General features: G+C 45.4%; 1 long non-coding RNA gene across 1 annotated transcript; it reads right to left on the reverse strand.

The window, feature by feature from the left end:
* Nucleotides 1–432: 432 nt before the first annotated feature.
* Nucleotides 433–22176, reverse strand: LOC142760833 (uncharacterized). Its single transcript, XR_012883420.1, has 3 exons — nt 21945–22176; nt 2728–2894; nt 433–705 (listed from the first exon to the last, which is right to left on the reverse strand). It is a non-coding gene; the product is annotated as an uncharacterized LOC142760833 (long non-coding RNA).
* Nucleotides 22177–22457: the final 281 nt, after the last annotated feature.

Consider the following 22457-nt stretch of genomic DNA (forward strand, 5'->3'; position numbering starts at 1 on the left):
AAATTTAATCTTTTTCCAGAATTTGTGAATCCACTTCCTGGTCTTGCAGGTCTCTCTGCCGGCAATAAGACAGCCCACATTATTTGTCTGTTCAAAGTCTGCCAGGAACACTAATCTAAAGATTTACCTCCCACCACAGCCCCCACAAATACTGAAGGCTGGCTCCCATCATTAGCACAACAATGGGCTTTCAATGATAACAAACTGTTACTGAGGTAGACATGTTCTGATGTTAATGTTTAACCAGAGGGTCTACAGCACTCTCCTCTGTTGGGATTTCACACTTCTCACCAAATGGCCATGGAACTAAAAATCACAACACAATATACAATATAGTCTGTATTTGGAGGGAAAATAGAATGATATTTGGATACATATAATAATCTTTATTTATTTAGCGCCAACATATTACGCAGCACATATAGCACCTACTGTTTGGCAATGGGTATTTTATAACTTGTAGAGCAGAGGAGGAAAGAAGCACAAGATTTCAGAACAAATCTAAATTCTGTAGTTACTGAAGCGATGAATGAAACAGTGAAACATAAACCTGACACTGTGATCGGCTAGCGTCTTGAGTTTCCTTGTCTGATCTGGATCCACCAGCTCAAGCGGATGCCATAGAAACAGACGGCTTTTGTCAATGGTCTCAGCGGGGTCACTTCTAGCCTTCCAGCCATATGGCAATTTGAATAGAAACTTTATCTGAAAGTAATTGTGAAGCAGATTCTTGTGAGGAGCAGAAAGAAACTACAGAACAATAAGAGGGAGATACTGACTCACTATAGAAGTAGGAATAAATCTGGAGGCTGAAATCACAGCGGTCCACCTTTATGACTTTTATTTTAAATTTGGCAAAAGTTTGATTAACATTTTACGGTGTAATACAAAAAAAAATAATCAAAGATCAGACATATACAAAAATGAATCATAGTATAAAGATTATTGAAGACCTGTACAATGCAACAGTATTTAACACGTATCTCTTTTAGGCCTCATTTACACGAGCGTGTGCGTTTTGCGCGTGCAAAAAACGCTGCGTTTTGCGCGCGCAAAAGGCACTTGGCAGCTCCGTGTGTCATCCGTGTATGATGCGCGGCTGCGTGATTTTCGCGCAGCCGCCATCATAGAGATGAGGCTAGTCGACGCCCGTCACTGTCCAAGGTGCTGAAAGAGCTAACTGATCGGCAGTAACTCTTTCAGCACCCTCGACAGTGAATGCCGAACACAATATACACCAACCTGTGAATAAAAAAAGACTTTCATACTTACCAAGAACTTCCTGCTTCCCCCAGTCCGGGCTCCCGGCCGTTGCCTTGGTGACGCGTCCCTCTCTTGTCATCCGGCCCCACCTCCCAGGATGACGCCGCAGTCCATGAGACCGCTGCAGCCTGTGATTGGCTGCAGCCTGTGCTTGGCCTGTGATTGGCTGCAGCCTGTGCTTGGCCTGTGATTGGCTGCAGCTGTCACTTTGACTGAACTGTCATCCCGGGAGGTCGGACCGGAGTTATCGGTAAGTCAGAACGTCTTTTTTTTTTTACAGGTTCATGGATTTTCGGAGCGGAAGTCACTGTCCATGGTGCTGAACCAGTTTAACGCTTTCAGCACCGTGGACAGTGACTGTCTCCTGACGTCGCGTACCCGAACATTTTTTACCGGTTTCGGTCAAAACGAGTTTGGCCGAACCCGGTGAAGTTCGGTGCGCTCATCTCGAATTTGACACTCCGTTTGGATGTTTGTAAACAGAAAAGCACGTGGTGCTTTTCTGTTTACATTCAGGAGTTTGACAGCTCTTGCGCGAATCACGCAGTTCGCACGGAAGTGCTTCCGTGCGGCATGCGTGGTTTTCACGCACCCATTGACTTCAATGGGTGCGTGAGTGCGCGAAAAACGCACGATTATAGAACATGTGAGTTTTTTTCTGCGCACACGCGCTGAGCGCAATTCACGCATCGTCTAAACTGCCCCATTGACTAATATAGGTGCGTACGACATGCGTGCAAAGCACGCGCGTCGCACGCGCGTATAATACGTTCGTGTAAATGAGGCCTTACACAAATTGTATACTGTCTCCAAAATATCATCAGGCCTGGATCACACACAGTTTTGATGCAGTTTTTGTCTCAGTTTTTTTCTTGGCCTAAGCCAGAAGTGTATCTAAAGGAAAGGAACAGTTTAGGGTATGTTCACACGGGCTATTTTCAGCCGTTTTTCGGGCCGTAAACACCCTGAAAAACGGCTAAAAATGCGGGGGCTGAACGCCTCCGAACATTTGCCCATGGATTTCAATGGGAAAAAAGCTGTTTCGTTCCCACGGGGCGTTTCTTTTTACGCAGTCCTTTTTAAAGATGGCCGCGTAAAAAAACGCCTCGTAAAAACAAGTGCATGTCACTTCTTGAGCTGTTTTTGGAGCCGTTTTTCATTGACTCAATAGAAAAACAGCTCCAAAAATGGCCGCAAAAAAAACGCAAGTTGCTTAAAAAACGGCTGAAAATCAGGGGCTGTTTTCCCTTGAAAACAGCTCCGTATTTACAGCCGTTTTTTTGTTAAGCGTGTGAACATACCCTTAAAGAAATGACTGATGCATCCACTTTCTTTTTTGTCCTCTCCTGTGTTTCCCTCAAAAAACTAAGCCAGAAACTGCACAATAAACTATTAAAACTGTGTGTGATATACTTAGCATTAAAACTGAGTTTAGGTGATATGAAGATATATATGTTTACATACACACATTGCAGCTCTTTTGCATGGCAGTTTTGAAGCGGTTTAGGCAGGACTCCCAACATTCCCAGATTCAGTGGATTGCTGGTAATATCCTGCTGTCCCAGGACTATTTTCTTCTATCTTAGTAGAGCCATCTGTCAAAGAATACTTCTGTCCTCCTTTGTAGATCTCTGATAAAGAAACATCAATTTACATAAGGGAAGCAGCTGATTGACAGCTCACATGTGTCTTACTGATAGTGGAGGTCAGAGCAGGGTGGGAACATGTAGAAAGTGTTTTACTGTGTCTGGCTCTTTTATGGAGGTACTTTGGCTGGCACTGTTATGGGGCATGGCTTCAACGATTAGTATGGTACTGTGCAGAGCCAGTACTTTGCAAGTACTGACAACCCAGCCAGTGGCGTAACTACTGCCGTAGCAGCAGTAGCGGCTGCTACGGGGCCCGCGGCATGAGTGGGCCCGTGTCGCCCGCCGGCACGGGCCCCCACCATGGCCGCAGGCTCCGCTAGCAGCCGCTATAGCTGCTACAGCGGGACGCCACTGATCACTACGGCAGAGCAGGGAGGTATCTCCCCGCTCTGCCATTAAACAAAAGACATGTATCCCCTATCCACAGGACAGGGGATACATGTGTGATCGCTGGCAGCGATAGGGAGAACGGGGGACTGAAAGTCCCCTGAAGTTCTCCATCACAAACCTCGGACTTCCGGGTTCTGTGTCGGCTTCTCTGTAGAAATGAATGGAGCGCCGGTCGCACTTGTGCGCATGCGTGACCAGCGCTCCTTTCATTTTTATTGAGCTGCCGACACAGACGCCGGAAGTCAGAGGTTAGTCATGGAGAACTTCAGGGGACTTTCAGTCCCCCGTTCTCCCTATCAATGCCAGCGATCGCACATGTATCCCCTATCCTGTGGATAGGGGATGCATGTTATTTGTAGGACACAACAACACTGTAGGTCGCATTTTTTTTGGGGGGGACGGGGACGGGACGCTGTATGGCGTTCCCTGCAGGGGGTGGGCGCTGTATGGCGTTCCTTATTTGCTTGTACTGTGAATCACCAACACGCTTGTAACGACGGTTCACAGTACTACAGCCCTCTCCCATTGAAGTGAATGGTAGAAGGCTGTAGTACTGTGAACCACCACCGCTACAACAGTGTCGGTGATTCACAGTACGAGCAGATAAGGCAGAGTTTCCCAACCTTTTCAGGCTCGAGGCACCCCAGGAAAAAAAATAATTCTCAGGGCACCCCTACCAAAAATGGTTTATAAAACGACAAAAAATGGCTAAAAACAAACACTACACTCTTAGGGTATGTTCACACAGTGTTTTTTTTGTGAGGCAGAAACTAAAAATCTGCCTCAAAATTCCTTTAGGAATTCTGAGGCAGATTTTGAATTGACAGCGTTGTTTGACTTTTTTTTTTTTTTGCAGTGTTTTTTGCCCAAATTTTTTTAAGCCATTGAAGCGAATGCAAAAACAGCACACAAAAAAGCACCAAACGAGCGCCGCAGGTATTTTCTGCCTCCTATTAATTTCAATGGGAGGTCAGAGGCGGAAACCACTTGAAGACCATCAGCACCCCACTCACAGTAAATTTACCATCAGCCCCCAACTCACAGTAAAATGACCATCAGCCCCCCACTCACATTAAAATAATCAGTCCCCACTCACAGTAAAATGACCATCAGCCCCTAACTCACAGTAAAATTACCATCAGCCCCCTACTCACATTAAAATAATCAGCCCCCCACTCAGTAAAATGACCATCAGCCCCCAACTCACAGTAAAATGACCATCAGCCCCCCACTCACAGTAAAATGACCATCAGCCCCCAACTCACAGTAAAATGGCCATCAGCCCCCAACTCACAGTAAGGCTATGTTCACACTGAGTATTTTGGGGGAGGAATATCTGCCTCCAAATTCCGTTTGGAACTTTGAGGCAGATATTCCTCTCCCTGCATGCCGATTTTCGCGGCAATTATCGCGCCGTTTTTCGCCCGCGGCCATTGAGCGCCGCGGGCATAAAACAGCGAGATATACGCTTTCTCCTGCCTCCCATTGAAGTCAATGGGAGGTCAGAGGCGGAAGCGCCCGAAGATAGGGCATGTCGCTTCTTTTTCCCGCGAGGCAGTTTTACTGCTCGCGGGAAAAAGACGCCGACGCCTCCCATTGAAATCAATGGGAGGCGTTCTCGGGCCGTTTCTGCCGAGTTTTGCGACGCGGTTTCCGCGTCAAAAAACTCGGCAAAATACCCCGTGTGAACATAGCCTAAAATGGCCATCAGCCCCCAACTCACAGTAAAATGACCATCACCCCCCACTCACAGTAAAATGACCATCAGCCCCCCACTCACAGTAAAATGACCATCAGCCCCCCACTCACAGTATAATGACCCCTCAGTAAAGAGACCATAACCCCCCTCCAGTAAAGTGACCATCAGCCTCAACCCCCCAGTATAATCCCCCCCCCTGTAAAATGACCATCTGCCCCTCTAGTAAAGTGACCACCACAGAGAGAAAGTGTGCTTACTCCTAGGGAAGGAATAAATAAGGAGGTATAAGAACAACAACTTCCAGCATGTCCAGGCTGTTATTATGTGATATCAATGGACATTACAGGGAGGAAGTAAGAGAGGAGAGGACTACAACTCCCAGCATGTCCAGACTGTTATTATGGGATATCAGAGGACATTACAGGGAGGAAGTAAGAGAGGAGAGGACTACAACTACCAGCATGTCCAGACTGTTATGTGATATCAGAGGTCAATACAGGGAGGAGGTATAAGAGGAGAGAACTACAACTACCAGCATGTCCAGGATGTTATTATGGGATATCAGAGGACATTACAGGAGGCGGTATAAGAGGAGAGGACTACAACTCCCAGCATGTCCAGACTGTTATGTGATATCAGAGGACATTACAGGAAGAGATATAAGAGGAGAGGACTACAACTTCCAGCATGTCCAGGCTGTTATTATGGTATATCAGAGAACATTACAGGAGGAGGTATAAGAGGAGAGAACTACAACTACCAGCATGTCCAGGCTGTTATTATGGGATATCAGCGGACATTACAGGAAGGAGGTATAAGAGGCGAGAACTACAACTACCAGCATGTCCAGGCTGTTATTATGGGATATCAGAGGACATTACAGGAGGAGGTATAAGAGGAGAGAACTACAACTACCAGCATGTCCATGATGTTATTATGGGATATCAGAGGACATTACAGGAGGAGGTATAAGAGGAGAGAACTACAACTACCAGCATGTCCAGACTGTTATGTGATATCAGAGGACATTACAGGGAGGAGGTATAAGAGGAGAGAACTACAACTACCAGCATGTCCAGACTGTTATTATGGGATATCAGAGGACATTACCGGAGGAGATATAAGAGGAGAGAACTACAACTACCAGCATGTCCACACTGTTGTTGTTATTATTATTATTATTATTATTATTATTATTATTATTATTATTATTATGGGATATCAGAGGACATTACAGGAAGGAGGTATAAGAGGAGAAGACTACAACTCCCAGCATGTCCAGACTGTTATTATAGGATATCAGAGAACATTACAGGGAGGAGGTATAAGAGGAAAGAACTACAACTACCAGCATGTCCAGACTGTTATTATGTGATATCAGAGGACATTACAGGAGGAGGTATAAGAGGAGAGGACTACAACTCCCAGCATGTCCAGGCTGTTGTTATGGTATATCAGAGGACATTACAGGAGGAGGTATAAGAGGAGAGAACTACAACTACCAGCATGTCCAGACTGTTATGCGATATCAGAGGTCAATACAGGGAGGAGGTATAAGAGGAGAGAACTACAACTACCAGCATGTCCAGGATGTTATTATTGGATATCAGAGGACATTACAGGAGGCGGTATAAGAGGAGAGGACTACAACTCCCAGCATGTCCAGACTGTTATGTGATATCAGAGGACATTACAGGAGGAGATATAAGAGGAGAGGACTACAACTTCCAGCATGTCCAGGCTGTTATTATGGTATATCAGAGGACATTACAGGAGGAGGTATAAGAGGAGAGAACTCCAACTACCAGCATGTCCAGGCTGTTATTATGGGATATCAGCGGACATTACAGGAAGGAGGTATAAGAGGCGAGAACTACAACTACCAGCATGTCCAGGCTGTTATTATGGGATATCAGCGGACATTACAGGAAGGAGGTATAAGAGGAGAGAACTACAACTACCAGCATGTCCAGACTGTTATGTGATATCAGAGGACATTACAGGGAGGAGGTATAAGAGGAGAGAACTACAACTACCAGCATGTCCAGACTGTTATTATGGTATATCAGAGGACATTACAGGAGGCGGTATAAGAGGAGAGAACTACAACTACCAGCATGTCCAGACTGTTATTATGGGATATCAGAGGACATTATAGGAGGAGATATAAGAGTAGAGAACTACAACTACCAGCATGTCCACACTGTTGTTATTATTATTATTATTATTATTATTATTATTATTATTATGGGATATCAGAGGACATTACAGGAAGGAGGTATAAGAGGAGAAGACTACAACTCCCAGCATGTCCAGACTGTTATAGGATATCAGAGAACATTACAGGGAGGAGGTATAAGAGGAAAGAACTACAACTACCAGCATGTCCAGACTGTTATTATGTGATATCAGAGGACATTACAGGAGGAGGTATAAGAGGAGAGGACTACAACTCCCAGCATGTCCAGGCTGTTGTTATGGTATATCAGAGGACATTACAGGAGGAGGTATAAGAGGAGAGAACTACAACTACCAGCATGTCTAGGCTGTTATTATGGGATATCAGAGGACATTACAGGAAGGAGGTATAAGAGGAGAGAACTACAACTACCAGCATGTCCAGGCTGTTATTATGGGATATCAGAGGACATTACAAGAAGGAGGTATAAGAGGAGAGAACTACAACTACCAGCATGTCCAGGCTGTTATTATGGGATATCAGAGGAGATTATGGGAGGAGGTAGAAGAGGAGAGAACTATAACTACCAGCATGTCCAGGATGTTATTATGGGATATCAGAGGACATTACAGGAGGATGTATAAGCGGAGAGAACTACAACTACCAGCATGTCTAGACTGTTATTATGGGATATCAGAGGACATTACAGGAAGGAGGTATAGGAGGAGACAACTACAACTACCAGCAGGTCCAGGATGTTATTATGGGATATCAGAGGACATTACAGGAAGAAGGTATAAAAGGAGAAGAATACAACGCCCAGCATGTCCAGACTGTTATTATGAGATATCAGAGACATTACAGGGAGGAGGTAGAAGAGGAGAGAACTACAACTAACAGCATGTCCAGGATGTTATTATGGGATATCAGAGGACATTACAGGAGGAGGTATAAGAGGAGAGAACTACAACTACCAGCATGTCCATGATGTTATTATGGGATATCAGAGGACATTACAGGAGGATGTATAAGCGGAGAGAACTACAACTATCAGCATGTCTAGACTGTTATTATGGGATATCCGAGGACATTACAGGAAGGAGGTATAAGAGGGGACTACAACTACCAGCATTCCCCTGGCTCTATTTCTCACACAATTGCTAAACTAAATTAAAAAAAATACTTACCCTGCCCAGCGTTAATGGCTCCTCTCCCTCCGTCAGGCTTCTAGTAGGAAGCAGTGGGCGGTACTCGTAACAGACGTGCTCGCGTCACGTCTACTACAACGTCGGGGGCGGAGCAGTGGATGAGCGGAGTGTCGCGGCACCCCTGGATGGTTCTCGCGGCACCCCAGTTGGGAACCACTGAGATAAGGAATGAAAGGGAAGCAGTGCTTGCACAGGTTTTTCGCTAAATATATTGGAATTAGTCTGTAAAAATGAAAATCTACTGTTTTTCTGAAAAAACATAGAAATTTTAAATATTTACAAGGAATAACGAAGAATAACATTTGTAAAGCAATGTCTCCCGATTACGGCAATACCCCATATGTGGTAATAAACTGCTGATTGGACCCACAGCAGGGCTCAGAAGGGAAGGAGCGCCATTTGGATTTTGGAGCACAGATTTTGCTGGAATTGTTTTCGGTGCCATTTCGCGTTTGCAATGCACTGGAGGGACCAAAACAGTGGAAACCCCCCAAGTTACCCCATTTTGGAAACACCCCTCAAGGAATTTTTCTAGGGGTATAGCGACCATTTAGACCCCACGGGTCTTTTGCAGAATTTATTAGAATTAGGCCGCGAAAATGAATATTACGATTTTTTTCCACTAAAATGTTGAATTTTCTCATTTTCAAAAGGGATAAAGGAGAAAAAAACAACCAATTTTTGTAAAGCAATTTCTCCCAAGTACGGAAATACCACACATGGGGTCATAATTTTTTTTTCATTAGAAATGAATTAACCCTTTCAGGACAGATCTTTTTTTGCTTTCTTATTTTCGTTTTTCACTCCCCGCCTTCCAAGAGCCATAACTTTTTTATTTTTTCCGTCAATAGAGTGGTGTGAGAGCTTATTTCTTGCGGGAGGAGCTGTAGTTTCTATTGACACCATTTAAAGTGGCATAAAATGTACTGGGAAACTGAAAAAAAAAAAATTTGCGGGCTGATATAGGAAAAAAATCTGATTCCACTTTTCGGGGTTTTCGTTTTCACAGCTTTCGCCGTGCGGTAAAAACAAAAACTTTACTTTATTCTGCGGCTCAATACAATTATGCTGATACCAAATTTATGTTTTTTTTTAATATTATACTACTTTTACAAAGAAAAATCTAATTGTTAAAATAAAAATTGTTTTGTTTCACCACATTCTGAGAGCCGTAACTTTTTTATTTTTCGGTTGATTGAGCAGTGGGAGGTCTTATTTTTTGCGGGACGAGCTGTAGTTTTTACTGGTACCATTTTTTGGTACATAAAAAGTGATCCATGGTGGCGTGGCTTAGGCATGGCGGTGTGAGGACGCGTGTGATTGCATATTCCGGACTCACCCCGCTGAAAATCGCCCGACAGGGCATACTTACTAGCCGCCTGAACCAGCATGACCAGGGGGAAACATCGTCGGCACCTCCCGGACACCTCGGGCACTCCGTCTATCGGCCGGTTTCTCCGGTCCACACAGGAAAGCACCCCACAGCGGTCCTCCTCGTTCCCTCCAGTAGGCCGCATCCAGCCTCCACCGTCGCCGCGTGGACACACCCCGCCTTCCTCCCCCTCCGGCCAGCTACAGATCGGCGCCTGCACTAGAGGCCCTGGAGGAGAGATGCAGCCGGCAGACAGAGGTCAGTGTGGGGCAGAAATCACAGGGCCACCTCCACAGGCCCCGACATAGGCAACCCCCGTCCTCCATATTCAGCACCAGCCTGTTCCCGGACGCGGGGCCCCTAACTTGGCACCGATGGGCAGGGTGTATGAGGCGCCACTAAAAACACCAGCTCAGAGGCCAGCAACCGCGCCAGACAGCCAGCAGAGCCAGGGACTGCCGGTCATTTTCCGGGAGACCCCTTCCCCCACCCCGCCAGTGCACACAGGGGATCATCACGCAGGCCAGTACTCAGGCCCCCCGCTCTCCATGGAATGGACCCTGGCAGAACATTAGGAGATGGTCAGGGTATTGTCCACTAAGGGTATGTTCACACGCACTAATTACGGACGTAATTCAGGCGTTTTTGCCCCGAATTACGTCCGAAAATAGCGCCTCAATAGCGCTGACAAACATCTGCCCATTGAAAGCAATGGGCAGACGTTTGTCTGTTCACACGAGGCGTATTTTACGCGCCGCTGTCAAATGACGGCGCGTAAATAGACGCCCGCGTCAAAGAAGTGACCTGTCACTTATTTGGCCGTAATTGGAGCCGTTCTTCATTGACTCCAATGAATAGCAGCGCCAATTACGTCCGTAATGAACGCGGCGTTCAAGCGCCTGCATATGCCGTTACGGCTGAAATTACGGGGATGTTTCAGGCTGAAACATCCCCGTAATTTCAGCTGTTACGGACGCCCTCGTGTGAACATACCCTAAAACGGACTTGGACCTCCGCCTCGCACGGCTAGAGGAGAAACACAACAGTGCCATTGGTGAGGTCACACAAGATGTACGTGCCCTGGCCGAGCGGGCAGACACGTTGGAGCGCCAGCATTCCGTCGCTTCTCTGGACATATCGGTCCTTTCTCAGTCCTTGGCTACCCAAGCTACGCAACTCTGAGACCTCTTCCCACACTTGGATGATGTCGAGAACAGGGGGCGGCGGAATAACTTGAAACTGAGGGGTTTGTCCGAGTCTGTACCCTCACATGGATTTTACGATGCTGTGACTCACATTTTCAACAAGCTCCTGGAGCGCCCGCGGGATATGCCCATAGAGATGGACAGAGTTCACAGACTGATGGGTCCCCGGAATGGAGATGGCAACCGACCCAGGGATGTTATATGTAGACTGCATTTCTACAAGCAGAAATAGGAGATTACCCGAAGAGCTTGGGAAAAAGGGGCTGTCCCTTACAACGGTACCGACATCACCGTCCTGCCAGATGTATCCAGATTGACACTCGCTATGCGCAGAACAACATACAGGTGGGGACACGCCTTCCACATCATCCTCCGCAAGCAGGGAATGTCATTTGCAGTCCACTCCCCTGACGACCTGGAGGAGGCATTCAGGTTCTTGGAGACCCCACCAGTGCGGCTACCAGACTGGACCGAACCGCTGGCACCATTCGCTCCCAGAGGAGGCCCGTATCAGGATTATGGGTCCCGTCCTCCGACCCGACCAGGAGCGGAGCCACCCGAACTCCGACCCTCGGAACGTCGACATCCATGCAGAGACCGTGGGCCAGGGCCCGTTGACCCCCATCCCTCTGGACGACGTTCGACACGGCGGGACTGAATGTTCGCCGAAACCTTTTATGTGGACTTTTTCCTGTACTCCTTTTCGCCTTTCCTTTTCTTTTTCTTCCCATAGGGTTCTTGGAAGACTGTCAGGAACACATTGCTGGTACTGCCATATAGCCAGTTGAACTACTGTGGGTCTGGGGGGCGGGACGGTTCTCACCTGTCGGGACATGATTTAACTGGTTTAAATGTTCTAACTGTTTCACCTGCCTAATCTGTGTCATCAAGTGCTGGGAATGTTAACTATTGATAGGGTGAGTCCGGGGCTTCAAGGCACTTTAGTTTAATTGAAATATCTAGTTGACACTTTAATTGCTGACACGCTGTTACCACACTCCGGTCTTTCCTTGTTCCCTATTAGGGTTCCGTGTAGCTGTGTAGTGTTTGAGGGCCTTCTGCGGGCGACACAGCTCACGTTGAGTAGTGGAGAGGTATTGTACTCCGACTTTAGAGAGCTTGCTTTTGACACATTAGGTTCTGACGCTCCGGTGTAGGAGCTCGTTCTTTTTCTTCTTTCTCTTTTTCTTCTTCTCCTTTCCCTTTCCCTCCCCTTCTGACCATTCCTAAAATCTCCACTACCATGTCTCACATTACCGTTGTCTCCCTAAATGCACAAGGTTTGAATGTTCCGGAAAAGAGGTCCTCCATTCTCCGTCTTCTGTGGAAAAGAAAAGCGCACGTGGCCTTTCTGCAGGAAACTCACTTCCGGGCAGACTGCATCCCGAAGCTCACAGACGCTAACTACCCCGATGGGTATCATAGTGCATCCCCTGACTCCAAGGCCAAGGGAGTCTCCATCCTGGTCTCCCATTCCCTTCAATGGGAACACGTGGACACCTGCACAGATGAAGCGGGACGGTACATTTTCGTGAAGGGTAAGTTGGATAATGTACTGTACACACTGGCCTCATAGTATCTTCCTAACTCTGGTCAGGTGGCCTACCTGGACAGAGTTTTGAGGGCTCTGGATGGCTTTCTGGAAGGCACCCTAGTCCTGGGGGGGGATTTAAATGTCACCCTAGACCCCGTTTTAGACACATCACGAGGGCACTCCTCCCTACCCAGGGCAGCGCATCGTCGTATACGACGACTGCTGCATGAAAACCAACTTATTGACGCGTGGCGAGTTTTGCACCCCTTCTCACGGATCTTGATCTAGCCACCTGCCTGTCTAAATATCCCTCTATTACTTGGAGGAGATCCAAAAATCTGCGTGATCTTTTGACCTCTAGTCATTATATTTCCAAGACTCAAATAAGCCCTTTTGGTAGTAGAGGTCCACCCTGGGGATCATTTAATTGCGGAAGCTGTGCTACCTGCAAATTTATCATACGCTCATCCTCCTTCTATGACTCCAAAAAAGATCGGGAATACAAGATTGTGTTCAACATAACCTGCAAAACGGAGGCTGTGATTTACTTTGCAACATGCCCCTGTGATTTGATTTATATAGGAATGACTAGCAGGCCCTTTAAGACACGTGTACTTGAACACGTTAGTAAGATCCGTACAGCAAACAACACCAAAGATGTTGACCAACTACAGCCGATTGCTAGACCTTTCCATCAATATCACTCCTGTGACCCTAGTGGTATAAGATTTCGGGGCATTGACCGGGACAATTTGGGTTGTAGGGGTGGTGATATCCGTAAAGCCCTCCTGAAAAAAGAAATGAAGTGGATCACTCTGCTAAATACCACCACACCTTTTGGCCTTAATGAGGCCACTAGCTTTAAACCTTTTCTATGATTGTTATAAGCAGCGCGAATTTTAGTTTTGGGGGATTGCTTATGTATTGTCAATATTCTAATCTTATTTTTGTTATATTCTAGTGTTTCTGGTTCTATTGGTGTCTCTATTTATCCTGTGAGATGTACGTCCACCTTTATGAAGATTGCTAGTGACCATCAGTCCTGGACATGCTGCTTAGAGTTGCTGTTTTTTTTTTTGTTTTTTTTTTTTGTGTTTGTTTTTGTATATCTGTGTGTTTTTTGTCTGTTCATTTGTGTTTTGTTTGTTTTTGTTTTTTGTGTTTGTTTTTGTTCTTTGTTTTGTTTTTTGGTGTTTTTTTTTTTGTTTGTTTTTTTTTGTTTCTGTTTTTTGTTTTTCGTTTACAACTATTTGTATTATTTATTTGTATTTTCGAATGTGAACTCTCTATTTATGTATGCATTATATATGTTTACTTTGTCACTTATTAACGCCTTTTTTCATGTGTTATCATAGTTCTTATATTTTCAAGCACTTGTATGTATTTCATTATTTATTTATGTCTCACCTGCATCCCTACACTTGTTATTCTTCATTATTTTTTATTTTACTTATTACTTTATTATTTTTTATTATTTATCATTTTTTATCTTTCTTTCTTTTATCTTATTATATATTTATTATTTTGTATCACTTTCTATATTTCATAATTCTTCTTTATTGTGTTAACAATACACTCCTCTATATTGTTGTTACTAATTACACATATTCATTTATTGTGTCACTTTTTGCATATATTTATATTCTGTTTGTTTGTTTATATATTTATTATGTATATTTTATGAATTATATGAAATTTCAAATTGATCTATTATGTATTAATCTAGATATTGTATTCATATATGTTTTTTATTTCATTTATTATCCGTTTTGTTTATTTTATGTATGGGTTCCTTTCTGTATTATATATATATATATATATATATATATATATATATACTTTTTATATTGATGTCTCTATTTATTATATTTATTAATACTGAGATATAAAATTAAAAATAAAAAACGTATTAAATGTATGTACATCAGACGTCCATCGATTTCTTGATGGTCTCTGTGCTCTATTTGCACAGACGCTCATTGGCGCATGCGCTGTGGGCACTGCATCCCGGAGTGCCTCTTGTGTGTTCACGTTACCATGGTGACGTGCGTTTCAGCTTTTGAGACGCATCGTCACGACGTGGACATCCTGGCGCTTCCTGTTGATGCAGTGTCTGCATCATGGCTTCTGAGCGCCACTTTGGACGTGCATTCCACAGGTGCCACCAATGAATCAGTCACTTGCTGCTAATATATAAAAAACCCCCATTTTTTAAAAATGATCAGCCTCGTGACGAAGCCGGTTACAGGCGAAACGCGTGTCGAGGCGTTCCTGTGCCATCTCTCCACGTCCCGTGCTGCCATCATGTCCACAGGTATATTCGTTTCCACATAATTATTTTGGCATATATCTGTTTCTTTTGCCTGTTTCTGCGCCGTTGATCTGCAGCGGGCATTTGTTATGCACACTTTGCAACGGGCAGCATTTCTGTCATAGATATAGCCTCACATACATACACTTTGTATACCTTTTTGGCACTATACGATACTTGTGTGTATGGTATGTGCAGTATTGGGACGTGTTTCAGAGTTTGGTTGTCTCTTGTTTCCCCTATGGTATGTTGTCATCTGTACCTGACTGCTATTTCTCCTTATATATGATCCTTCACTTTTGCTTTATTTATTATTGTAATACCATGTATCGCTATGTATTAATAAAGATGTATATTTTTTACTATTCATGGTAGTTATCTTTATATTCTATTGGGATGTTATGTCCCCTTGCGCTTTTGCGCTTTGTAGGTTGCTTCTGAGTCATATTGGGGATTCTACTTTTCGCTTTACCCTGTTTTGAGGTTCTTTGTAGGTTTACAGGTGGCCTACCTGGACAGAGTTTTAAGGGCTCTGGATGGCTTTCTGGAAGGCACCCTAGTCCTGGGGGGGGGATTTAAATGTCACCCTAGACCCCGTCTTAGACACATCACGAGGGCACTCCTCCCTACTCAGGGCAGCGCATCGTCGTATACGACGACTGCTGCATGAACACCAACTTATTGACGCGTGGCGGGTTTTGCATCCCTCAGTCAAGGACTACACGTACTACTCGGCACCCCACAATTCCTACTCTAGGTTAAATTACTTTTTCCTGCATCATGCACATCTCCCTAGCCTTACATCATCCTCAATAGATGACATAACGATATCTGACCATGCCGTTATTACCCTCACCTTAGCTCGTCCAATGGCCCACCCTCACTCTTGGCAGTGGCGACTGAACGAGTCGCTTCTGCAGGATACGACAGTGGTCTCCGATGTACGCCGAGAACTGGTAGAATACTTTGACAAAAACGACACACCGGGGATGGATCCTTTTTGTATATGCGAGGTGCGGGTCCCTTATACGAATGGGAGACAAACTTAAGAAGGAGCAGACAGCCCACCTTAGAGACCTACTGTCCCGCATACACGGACTGGAACAGTCACATAAGGTATCACAGGACCGGTTATTAGGGGAAGCACTGGGGCAATTGAGGGGACAGGTACGTTCACTCTGTCTTGCCAAGGCGAAGCCACCCTAGTTAAATGTAGACGACATTTTTACGAATTCAGTAATAAACCCAGTAGGACCTTGGCCCTTGCCCGTGCCCTCCGGAAAACCCGCTCGCGTACATACGTCCCACACATCCTAGGCACTCACAATGAACGACTGCAACTCCCACACGACATTTCAGAGACCTTCCGTGCTTATTATCACTCTCTCTATAACCTCCCAAAGGCACCCTCCTCACAGGACAGCGGTAGCCAACTGGAGAAGATCGAGGAGTATCTTTGATCCTCCGGGATGAAATCCATCCCATTGGACGATATTGCGGCCTTAGAGGCCCCCATCTCCCCAGAGGAGTTGTCATGGGCACTGAAAGACTCACCCACGGGGGAAGGCCCTGGGACCGGACGTCCTGTCCCTGCCATACTATAAGACCTACTGAGAGTGCTCACACCTCATTTCATCCGGGCATTTAATTCGCTCACCAGGGGGGTTCCATCCCTGGGGATACGTTGAGGGCGCACATCACGGTCATACCCAAGGAGGGGAAGTACCCATCCCTATGCCAGAGTTATCGTCCTATTTCTCTACTGGATGTAGATTTGAAACTCTTTGTGAAGATTCTGGCATATCGGCTGTCTCCGCTCCTTCATAACATGATACATACCGACCAAGTGGGTTTTATGCCCTTACGGGAAGCGAGAGATAACACCACGCGGGCAATTAATTTAATGTACCAGGCGGCAATCTCGTCACTCCCCACTTGTTTTTTGTCAACGGACGCGGAAAAGGCTTTCGACAGGGTCAGCTGGGACTTTATGTTGGCCACTTTACGACATATAGGAATAGGGACTCATATGATGTCCTGGATCTCCGGTCTCTACTCCTCCCCGTCAGCTCAGGTCAAGGTCAATGGGCACCTCTCATCCTCATTTAGGATCACCAACGGTACACGACAAGGCTGCCCCTTATCTCCACTGATCTTTATTTTATGCCTGGAACCCTTGTTGTGCCATATCTGCTCCAACCCAGACATTACAGGCTTGGACCTGGGAGGCAGATCCCATAAGGTTGCCGCCTACGCGGACGATCTACTGTTCTTCCTCACAGCCCCTAGAATTTCCTTGCCCAACCTGATGGCGGAGTTGAGTAAATACTCGAGATTATCCAACTTCAAAATAAACTACCAGAAGTCAGAGGCTCTTAACATCTCGTTACCACAGACTCTAGAACCTGACCTGTCGGAGTCCTTTTCTTTCAAGTGGGCAAGGGACTCACTTAAATACCTGGGAGTCCGACTTCCCAGTGATCTATCTCGCCTTTATGCGGTGAACTTTCCCTTGCTTTTTCAACGTATAAAGGCGGACCTGGACTCTTGGACGTCGGGCACTTTCACCTGGTTTGGTAGATGTGCAATTTTTAAAATGAACATTTTACCACGGATTCTGTATCTCCTACAGGCCCTACCGATACATATCCCACGCCCGTTCTTTCAATCCCTGCTGTCCCTTGTGCACAAATTCATATGGGCAGGGAAACCGGCACGTATCGCCCGAGCCTTGCTTTTTCGTGTAAAGAGGGAGGGGGGCATTGGTCTACCGGACTTTGTCTCCTATCACCACGCCTCCCACTTGGCACGAATCTTAGACTGGTTCCGGCACGGCGGGATAAAAGAATGGGTATCTATGGAACAGGCTTTTATGACAATCCCCTTGCAGGCACTACCTTGGTTGGGTGGACATGTTCCCCTGGTCACACGGACACACCCGACAATAGGCCCCACCCTCGCAGTCGCAGCATGGGTGTTTCCTCGGGTGGATTTCTCGCCGTCCCCCTCCCCGCTATTTCCGATCTTAGGCAATCCTGCCTTTCCACCGGGACTTGATAGTGGCCCATTTCAAGTATGGTTGAGGGCGGGTAAGGGACAGGCTATACATTTTCAGCAGGATGGGAGGTGGATGTCGAGCGCTCAAATACGGTCTCTGTCGGATCCGGTCCCTTTCTCGGCATGGCAGGTTACCCAGTTGCGACATTTCCTGGCATCATTAGACCATCCTGGAGCACAACTATGAGACTGCTCCTCGTTTGAACTCTTACGTACAGGCACGGGCACGATCCGTCACTAGTTGTCCACACTCTTGATCTCACCCTCCAATTTGCCTCCACCCCCTTACCTGCTAAGCTGGGAGAGGGACTTGGGTGAGACATTTACCCCTGAACAACAGGAATGCCTGTTCACCATGACGCATAAGTCCTCAATGGCCAGTAGATTTCAGGAGGCAGGGTTCAAGATTCTGTCCCGTTGGTATAGGGTGCCTTCCAGATTGCATGCAATGATCCCGCCGGCCTCGCCATTATGCTGGAGATGTGGGGACCATGTGGGTACGATCATGCATAGTTTCTGGGACTGCCCACTCCTGACTAGGTTCTGGTCCGAGGTGTGGCGCATTTCCTCAAAATTTACGGATTTCCCCCTCCCACGATCCCCGGGCCTTTTCCTGCTCCATTTGTGTGAGGTCCCCCTGTCTTCGTATAGACGCTCGGTAGTTCGACACCTGGTGAACGCGGCTAGGGCGTGTGTTCCTGCACTGTGGAGACAGTCCTGTCCCCCGACAGTGGGCATGTGGTTCGGCAAGATTCAGGAGATCATGAGAATGGAGGACCTCACGGCATCAATGAAGGGGACCCATGCCTCCTTCCTCAAAACATGGCGTGAATGGATCCGATTTCAAACAACTGCGGAATATAAGACCATCATGGCCTCGTGAATTCACACCTAGATCCGGTGTGTCAGGTCAGCTCTCCCCCCCCCCTCCTCCCCGTTTTTCCTCTCCCTCTTACTGTCTCTGCTTTTCTTTCTTCCTCTTACTGTTCTCATGCTCGCTTCTGGAATACCATGCACGGCTGCGGGTTCAGGGTGCATATTGGAGATTCCTTAAATATTTGTTTCCAGCGATATGGTACTCTCAGGTGAACCCATGCACTCATGTGATGCAGATAACTGACCTGTGACCTGTTGAATGTTTTGCATTGCCATTTTCGAACTATGTTGTGTATACTTTGAACGTTTTGTGATACAAAATAACAAAATGAAAATAAAAGAATTTATAAAACAAAAAAGTGATCCATAAGTTGTATTTCATTTTTTTACGGTGTTCACCATGTGAGTTAAATAATGGTGTATTGTAATAGTTCGGCCTTTTACGGACGTAGCAATACCAATTTTGTTTAGTTTTTTTTACATTACCTTAGAAGAAAAATGGGAACAGGGTTTTTTTTTTAACTTTAAACTTTTTTCTTTCTCACTACTAACAACTTTAATTCTTCTACACATTTTATTAGTCCCCTTAGGGGACTTGAACCAGCGATCATTGGATCGCTGGTACAATATACTGCAATACTAATGTATTGCAGTATATTGTTATTTTTATAGGCTTCTGTAACCGCACGATCGCTGTTCCTGTCCGTTAGTCCTGGGTGTCAGCTGTAATACACAGCTGACACCCGCAGCGTATGGAGCGGGCTCAGCACGTGATCCCGCTCCATACATCAACCCCTGCACCATGACGTGCTATTAAGTCATAGTGCGCAAAGGGGTTAATGCACAGCGGATGGTGTGAATATTGCAATTTTCCACTGGTATGCCATTTTGGTGCATAATATGTCGTGCCCAGTTTGTGCCACTGAAGACAAATACCTCATAAAACGTTAAGCGGGTTCTGCCGGGTATGGCGATGCCATATATGTGGGCGCAAACTGCTGTTTGGGCACGCTGCAGGGCTCAGAAGGGAGGGACGCCATATTGCTTTTGGAGTGCAGATTTTGCTTGGTAGTAGTTCTGCTTGGGGTTTTACTGGTATTTCAGTTTATAATGTGGGGGCATATGTAATATGTGCGGAGTACATCAGGGGCATAATAAGAGGGTATAATAATGCAGTAAATAAATAATAATTCATAGATATGTGGCCGGTGTCGCACTGATAAATGGCACCCAATCTTATCAGATTTTGGAACACTGTGCACATTTTGCATCGCCATAGTCTGGGAGCCAGAACTTTTTTATTTTTTCTCCACCGGAGCTGTGTGAGGGCTTATTTGTCGCGGGACAATCTGTAGTTTTCATTTGTACCATTTTGGGGTACATGCGATTTTTTTTATCACTTTTTATTCAATTTTTTTGCAAGCCAGGTGACCAAAAACAAGCAATTCTGACAATGTTTTTTAGTTCATTTTTTGCAGCGTTCACCGTGTGCTATAAATGACAATTTTACTTTATTTTGCGGGTCGGTACGATTACGGCGATACCATATGTATATAGTTTTTTTTATGTTTTGTGGCGTTTGCGCAATAAAATCACTTTTTTTATAAAATAATTTATTTTCTGTCACCACATTCTGAGAGCCATAACTTTTTTATTTTTTAGTAAAAAAAGCTGTGTAAGGGCTTGTTTGTTGTGGGACGGGTTGTAGCTTTTATCGATACTATTTTCGGGTACATGTGACTTTTTGATCACTTTTTATTCTCTATTTTGGGAGGGGTGGTGACCAAAAAATAGCGATTGTGGTGTCGTTTTTTATTGATTTTTTTTTTGGGGTGATCATGGTGCGGGTAAAATAACATTATAGTTTTATAATTTGGGTCGTTACAAACGCGGCGATACCAAATATGTGTACTTTTTTTAATGTGTTCATTTTTTTCCTATAATGAAAGTCTTATTATAGGAAAAAAAAAATTTTTGGTTTATATAACTTATAACTTTTATTTTACACTTTTTTTAAAAACATTATTATTACCTTTTTTTACTTGTCCCACTAGGGGACATTTGGACTTGCAGCTTTGATCGCTGCTAGAGTACATTACACTACCAACGTAGTGTAATGTATTCTAACTGTTATTGTGACGTGACAGTCACACTGACAGGAAACCTAGGAGGACCGGCCTGAGGCTGCTCCTCTGAGGCTTCCGTACATTGCAAACCGGAGGTCATTGTCTGGCCTCAGATTGCCAAGAACAGGCAGCGGCAGCCCCCACAATCACTTCATGGGGGCTGCCGATGTGCTTCAATCCCCTTAAATATGGCGAACGCAATCTGTCGCCGCATTTATGGGGTTAATTGCCGAAATCAGCGGCGATGGTCCGCTGACCAGCAAGACTGGAGTGTCAGCTGTTGGGGACAGCTGACCTCCCGGTTCCCGGACACTGTCCATTAAGACAGTGTGTGCCGGGAACTACTCCGCAACTGTACGTCCTGATGCAGGAAGCAAACCCTCTCCAGGACGTACAGTTGCGGCGCAGCGTGTGAAGAGGTTAATATGACCAGACTCCATTATTGTGTCAGAACTGGGCCTACTGAAGGTTCTCCCGATCCTCTAGTTGTTTTTATTCCACTCTACTACTTTGGCTGTGGAAGTTATGATAGCATTGTGGCTGAGTCTGTTATCAAGGGATAATATAGGCACTGAGGCACCATCCAAAGCTCCCAACGTAATTTTTATCCTCAAAAGTTAGGATGTATAATTTTAGATGTGGGTGTAAGAATGCTCTTGGTATGGTGTTTTTTCATAACAACTTCAATATGGAAGACTATAATTAATGTGTGATGGGTGTAGATAGTAAAACTGCCTATTTATTACCCAAATAGTAGTTATCCCGCCCAATAGTTGCATTCTTTTTTCTAGATGCCATTAATAGTGCAACGGCCCGGTGGTGATGGGGTAGTGCGAGGCGGTATAGGGACACATTGGCTGGGCCTTCAAGTACTCACTGCGGAGTCGTTACAGGGAAAATGGAGGGGGTCTGCACTGTATGGTGAATGTAGATGGTGGTATTTGTAGTTTCCCCCTGGGGCACACCCTGTTGTACAGCCTCCCGGTATGATGGTATTTGGGGTGCCCTTGTTGGTAATGTGGGTGCAGAGTGAATACACAGGAGACAGTTGAATAACTTGTAAATAGTAACTTACGGTCCTTTACTTCAGGTTTGGCAGGGTACAGATGCAATGGCTGCAGGCTGGCAGGTGAGGAGACAAGGAAGAGGATTCCTTCTGAATTTCCTCCTTTGATTCTCTCTTGAGCTGGATTTGCTCTCTGTGGTAATTACACAGCTGGATTAGTTGTGTGTGTTTTTCCAGGTTTGATCCAAGATCTCTAAACTGGATTTTCTCCTCAGAGCTGCAGGGTTTCTCCTACACAGGAACTACTACCCACTCCAACCGCTACTTGACTCTCTCAGCACTAACTAACTGATTCAAAATCGACAAGGGATCCGCCTTGACTCCTCCCTTCAGCCCAGCCTTAAAGGAACAGTTTTAAACACATATTTTTCCATACAATGTCAGAAATCACAGTACATTGCTGCAGTGTATCTGGGACACTGCATACACCCGCTCTTTGAAGAAAGCCGTCCTCGGCGTCTGTGGACCTGTAAAACATGACATGTACAAATATACGGAAAACATTTATAAGTCCTTTAAATC

The sequence above is a fragment of the Rhinoderma darwinii genome, chromosome 4 (assembly GCF_050947455.1).
Source record: "Rhinoderma darwinii isolate aRhiDar2 chromosome 4, aRhiDar2.hap1, whole genome shotgun sequence".
Classification (NCBI taxonomy): domain Eukaryota; kingdom Metazoa; phylum Chordata; class Amphibia; order Anura; family Rhinodermatidae; genus Rhinoderma; species Rhinoderma darwinii.